The sequence below is a fragment of the Cornus florida genome, unplaced genomic scaffold (genome assembly GCF_030987335.1).
Source record: "Cornus florida cultivar Cherokee Brave unplaced genomic scaffold, ASM3098733v1 CherokeeBrave_3.0.0_Hap2_Chr10, whole genome shotgun sequence".
Taxonomy (NCBI): Eukaryota; Viridiplantae; Streptophyta; class Magnoliopsida; order Cornales; family Cornaceae; genus Cornus; species Cornus florida.
In genome coordinates, this window is record NW_026775580.1 from 32,798,595 (window position 1) to 32,805,338 (window position 6,744).

General features: G+C 35.3%; 1 pseudogene; it reads left to right on the forward strand.

The window, feature by feature from the left end:
• Positions 1-590: 590 nt before the first annotated feature.
• Positions 591-688, forward strand: LOC132280425 (small nucleolar RNA R71; annotated as a pseudogene).
• The last annotated feature ends 6,056 nt before the right edge of the window (positions 689-6,744 follow it).

Below are 6,744 nucleotides of genomic sequence, written 5' to 3' on the forward strand. Positions count from 1 at the left end.
AACTTAGGATGGATCGATCTTCATTGGTGGCGCTTTTGGATAAAGACAAATCTGAGATATTTTGAAGATATTTTTGGGAAAAGCACAAAAGTGGTTGGTAGGGTGGTATAACTAGATAAGATCAATCATTTGGATAAGGACAAAGCAGTTTGATCGATCGAAGAATGGTGTTGGATCAATTAAACTTTTGAGATCTCTGAAAATATCATTATGGCTCTGATCCATCTTGAAGTGCTGAGATCGATCATGTTGGATCGATCAAACTTTGATCTGAGATCGATCAAAGATGTTGATTTCCACTTTTTTCTTCCTTTTGCTTCCACTTGGCTCCTTTCTTTGATTCATCCCAGAATTGTTTCAATTAAGCTCTTATTTGGCTGAGTTCTCTTATTTTTGGGATAACTGCCTGAAAATGGAATTAATACAAAATCAATCTAAAATGGTAAGGTAAGGTAGATAAAGGTACTAGAGTGCCTAAGCTTAAGGGGGTTTAAATACGCACTTTTCAGCGCTCATCAGATGCATCAACCATACCTTTGTGATTATCCGGTAAACTTTCAAAGTAATATTGAACTAATTGCCACTTGGGTATGTCATGATGTGGGCATTTCCTAAGCCAGTCATTAAATCTTTCTCATGCCTCATGAAACATTTCCCCATCCCCTTGAGAAAATTCATGAATGAAAGTTCTTATGGCATTGGTCTTCAAAACCGGGTAGTACTTTTTCAAGAACTCTTGTTGGATTTATGCCCAAGAAGTTATCGAAAAAGGCCTAAGATTGTTAAACCAATATTTTGCCTTGTCTTTGAGGGTAAAAGGAAAAAGTTTGAGTCTTAACACTTCTTCTGGCATGTCCGTGTATTTCACGGTGGAACACACGTCAAAAAACTTATCCAAATGCTTATAGGGTTCTTCACTTGGAAGTCCATGATAGTTAGGAAGCATTTGAATGGTTTGTGGTTTGATTTCATAGTGATGTTCTCCAAATGGGGCAACCGAATACAAGTAGGTGCATTATATTCATTAGGTACATAATGATCTTTTAAAGCAAGAGGGGGATTTACAACCGGTGGTGCTACTCGAACACCGTGGTTAGCTTGAACCATAGGAGGTTGTGGAGCAAAGATTGGTTGAGGCATTCCCAATGGAATTTGGCCTTGTTGTTATGGTGGAATGAATGGTCTAGGCATGCTTAATGGTACTTGGAAGTTGTCATGATGCACATTAGGGTGGAGGGTTCCTTGTTGGTCTATGTAACCAAGATCCTCCACATGATCATTATTTTGCTCCTCCATTGGTGAAATGGAGTGATGAGAACTATCTCTTCCCTTAAGATTATGAACAACCGATTCAAGATAAAAATTAAGAGGGACAAGAGTAGAATTTAATGACCCATGACCATGCATGCACTAGTAAAGACAATAACAAGAAATAAGCAAGTAACAAACACTTCGCCCCAATAACAAATCAACAAATCTTCACATATAATGATCCCATACTCCCATGCTTGAACAATATGCAAAGAAAAGTAAATTACCTCCACGCAGGCTCACGATCTATCTAAGAATGTTAAACCAAGCCTCCATGCGGGCCGACGATTTAACTAGAGCTTGAGTTAGAAAGATCTAACAAAGGGTCCTTAAGCAACTTCAATTTAACTTTCAACTTTCTAGCCTTGCTTTGCTTTGCAATTTTTTTAGATTTTTAGTCTTTTTTGTGCTTAGCTTAGTTCCACTTTAAATTCTCCTTTGCTCAACTTTCTTCACTCAATGCACCTAGTTAATCAAGAACAAACACAATAAGTAACTAAGAAGAAAATAAAGAAAGATACGATCAAAAGAGTACTAATTCCTATTTGTTTCCAAAACACGGCGTTACCAATTAAATCCCTGGCAACGGCACAAAAAACTTGGTGTGTGCCATACCGATGCACCAAAAGTTTGCAAAAAGATATGAATTAAGAGTGTGAGTGTGCAATGTGGCCAAGTTTTAAATTTGTAAAAGCCACTACTACCTATAACTAAAAATATAGCTAGGCTGAGTAGGGATCATCCCAAGGGATTGTGGGTACCGTTGCAATGAAACAATGTATTGGGTTAGTAGGTCGAGTGATCAAAGATTGGTTAGATTGATTGATTAAGCTATTATGTAAATGAAATTAAAGTAAACAAAATTCAATGATTAATAAAGTAGAGAAAGATATAAAGTGGAGGACTTGGGGTACTGATGAGTGCTGAAAAGTGCGTATTTAAACCTCTTAAACTTAGGCATTCTAGTACCTTTATCTATCTTACCTTACCATTTTAGATTGATTTCATAATATTTCCGTTTTTAGGCACTTATCCCGAAAATAAGCTAACTCAGCCAAATAAGAGCTTAATTGAAGCAATTCTGGGATTAAACAAAGAAAAGAGCAAAGTGGAGAAAGAGGGAAGCAAATAAAGCCAAAGGTGGGAAGCAGCAAAGTTCGATCATCCAAGTTCAAGGCTCGATCGATTGAACAATGAACGATCTTAGCACTTCAAGATAGATCCAAGCCTAGACCCAAAAGTATAAAGTCCAAAAGCTCAACTAGCTGATCGATCCAACACCACCCTTCGATCGATCAAACACTTTTGTCCTTATTCAAATGATTGATCCTATCCACAGCTGTACCACCTACTAACCACTTTTGTCCTTTTTCCAAAAATATCTCTCAAAATATCTCAGATTTGTCTTTTCCCAAAAAGCTCAACCAGTTGGATTGATCCAGCCTAAGTTCGATAGATCTCAGCCAGTTCGATCGATCCAAGTCGAAGGTTTAATCGATCGAACATCCTCCAGTGCGAAAAAGTTAAAATTCCATCTCAGTGTGCATGAACCAAGCTCATTTTGGGTGTCATTTTTACCTACCTATATAAGGATAAGGATTGCTTTTTACAAAGGAGCTAACATTATTTTCATATCATCTCTTGGAGAGGAAGTTTAGAGGAGGAAGAAGCTAGAGACACCATTGGAGTTCTTCATCAACAAGGAGCAGATTTCAACCATGGAGTTAGCCCTTGAGGGTTGGAACAACATCACCATGAGTGGCTAGACATCCTCTTGGGGCTAGAGTTAGCCCCAAGCATGCTTTCTATAGCTTAATCTTGTGTATTATTGAGGGATTAGTGTTGTAATTGATGTTTTGACACTTTGATATATATAGATCTCGTTTATTCAATGATCTATGTGGTTTAATGCTTCTAATTGATCATTTCATTCTATCCATATGTCTATGTATGCTAGAATAGATGTTCATGTGCTTGTCTCTAGATTTTGTATTATTGATGCATGTCTATGTGTATTGATGCTATAGATTTGGAGATTGTCAAAACATAGTGCTTAAAGGAATGCTTTTGTGATTCTCTTAATGGTTCATACTTATTTCTTGATGGATTGTGCCTCTCCCCTAGTTTATTTTCATGCTAGTAGTGTAGATGTAGTGTAGTTATAGTGTAGTGTTAAATGGGAGGGCAATCTATGCTTGTTATTTGATGATCCAAGCTTTTAAATGCAAGTAGTATATCTCTCTAACCTTGTGTTGTATTTGGATTGTGAGCTTAATGAAAGGATTAATGACTTGTTTTGATCTATTGTGCCTTTCACATGCTGTTTAGACAATATATGCTTCATTGCTTAGATATATTGTGCCTTTCACATGATTTTTAGACAATATATGCTTAACTAGTCATTCTTGCTTGTTGAATCAACCAAACACACACACACCAATATTGCAACACACCATTTGCCCTCATTAATCACTTGTCAATGATATAGAAATGCATTACTTGGTGGTGATCTCTAAACCCCAAGATCTCTCTCTTACTTACTCTTAATTGCATTCTTTTGCTATCACTTAGTTTAATTTAGTTGCTCTCTAATCAACTAACCAACCAACCAATTGTTTGATCACTCGACCTACTAGCCCTAATAACAATTCCACGACATTGTTCGATCTTCACAAATCCCTTGGGACAATCCCTACTCACTCATGCTACTTTAGTAGTAGTGTTGGTAGTGGTTTTTATAAATTTAAATTTGACCTAAAAGGCTTTTCTTGAACCACACATTCACTACATCATTTTGGCGTGTAGGAACGGCTTTAACCTCATCAAATTTTGGCGCCATTGTCGGGGATTGATTGATTAGATTTGGCAACGTCGGATTTGTGGAATTGATTAGGGTTAGTACTCTTTTGATCGTGTCTTTAGTTTACTTCTATTTTTCTTTTTGGTAACTCTTACACTAATTTAATCCAATTAAAACAACTAATTTCAAATAAACAAAAATAAAAATATAATTAGTCAATTAAAGAAAAAATAAAAATACAATTAATTCAATTAAACAACCAATTAGTCAAAAATGTAATTAAATACATAATTAAACATTTAAATAAAATAAATAATTAAATAATTAAACAATTTAGCAAATAATCAATTAATCACACAAAAATGCAATAAAACCATAATTAAAATGCTGAGACTATCCATTTAAAATTAGGGGTATTACAGGAGTGGCGCGTGTCGGCATCACCAGCCCAATCTGCATCCGCAAATGCATGAAAAGAGAGAGGAGAACGAGCAGAAAGTAAGACACAAAAGTGAGAAGTACTTTTCAAGTATCGAAGAACTTGTTTTACAGCATTCCATTGAGAAGAGGAGGGACAATGCATAAACTGAGCTAACTTGTTAAGTGCAAAACTAACATCAGGACGAGTGAGAAAAAGAAATTCGAGAGAGCCAAGCACTTACAGGTACTCGGTCGGATCTTGGCTAGGAAAGCCGTCATCAAGCTTGAGTGATTTAGATGCAGATAAAGGCGTACTAACCTCCTTTGCCTCTGCATATTTGTCTTATGAAGAAGGTCAAGAATATACTTTCGTTGGGACAAGAAAAGTCCACTTGCAGTTCGAGTAATTTCAACTACTAGAAAGTAGCTGAGTGCACCAAGATTTTTTAATGAGAACTGAGAAGCTAATTGGTTTGTAAAATTTTAAATAGCAACAGAATCACTTCTAGTAAGAACAATATCATCGACATACAGAAGAAGATACACGGTATTATGGCCGGTGTGATGGATGAAGAGAAAAGCATCTGTAATACCCCTAATTTCAAAAGGATAGTCCTAGTATTTAATTTATTGTTTAAATTGCATTTGATTATTTTTCTTGGTTTGATTTAATTGATTTAATGGATTTATTACTTATTTTAATTTAATTGGATTATTTAATTGGAATTAATAATTTAAGTGTTTTTAATTCATTAGTTGTATTTTACTGTTTTAGATACCATATTTATTTAATTGATTTAATTAGTTAATGTATGGTGTATTTAGTTAATGTATGGTGTATTTATTTTCTTTATCGTGATTTAGGGTTTTAGGTTTCAAGGTGTAGCCGACTTATTAATTTAATTAGTGAATACATTCCATTCTTGGATTTCAATTAGAATTAGGGTTTAGGGTTTATATATCTATAAATATACATGTATACGTTCTGCCTAGGGTTGAAAACATAACCTTATTCCCGGAGTGAGAGGCAGAGAAAAATAGAGAATAGGATTGGAGAGAAACACAGAGTAACCTTGGGTGATTAATAGAGCAGTTCAAAGAGAAAGGCACGGGGTTAAACCAAAGCACTGGAGGAGCAGACTTGCAGTTTAGAACATAAACATATCATACAGAAATTGTGGAATTAGAGTTTCAAAACTGAAACTCAAAGGCAAATTAATTTGTGTTCTGTGCATGCTTAGTTAGACTCCAGGAATTAAACTAAGTTTGAATTACACTATTTACACATGTTAAATCAGTTTCTAGCATCATTGGATTATAATCTGTTTTTCAGTTTTTACAAGTTCAGTTTTTATTTGTTTATCGTTGCTTTAAACATTGATCTGTAATTTAATTCATAGATGTATAACTTTGCTTTGTGATCAATCTGGGATGAGGACGGGACCTTAAAACATGTAACAGAACTAAATTTAAAGACTGGAAACCACCAGAGTCGGAGAAGACACACGCAGACGCAGCCACGGCTCTTAGAGGTGAGAGCAGGCTCCAAAAATGGAGGGAGCCTGCTCCCAAAACACAAGAGCCGGCTCTCTAAGGCTGAGAGCCGGCTCTCACCTATCTAGAGCTGGCTCCCAAAGAAGGGGAGCTGGCTCTTCTTGTTTGGAGAAGGCTCTTTGAAACTCAAAGCCTTCTCTTTCTCTTAATATTGTGTATACTGAGTTTTAAATGGTCTGTTTGGCTAAGTCTGAGTTTCTGAAACTATTTAAAGGCTGTTGAATGATGTAATATACTGCTTAGGACTTATAAAATAATTGAGAAGAATGCTTACATTCAGGAATTGAGGACAAAATTAATATAAGTTGAACAAGGGTTTGTATGTAGATGATTGTACAACTAACTTGTATTGCAGACTGATTTACAAATTTGATTTCTCTACATATTCTTAGGTATTTAAATCATGTTTGTAGCTCTGTTATAAGCATGTTGTTATTTAATTACATGTATGCTTAGTTGGGATTAACTGACAATTAAATCTGTTATAAATCTTATCTGTTACGACACTATTTGGAGGAGGTAATTTCATAGTTGGATTCTGTCAAGTTAAAAGATTGGGATTTGTTTTCTAAATTTGTTATTGGATGCATGATTCAATTTTACACATATTAAATTGTATTTTTACCTATTTTGGAATGTGGTTGATGACTATTTAATTG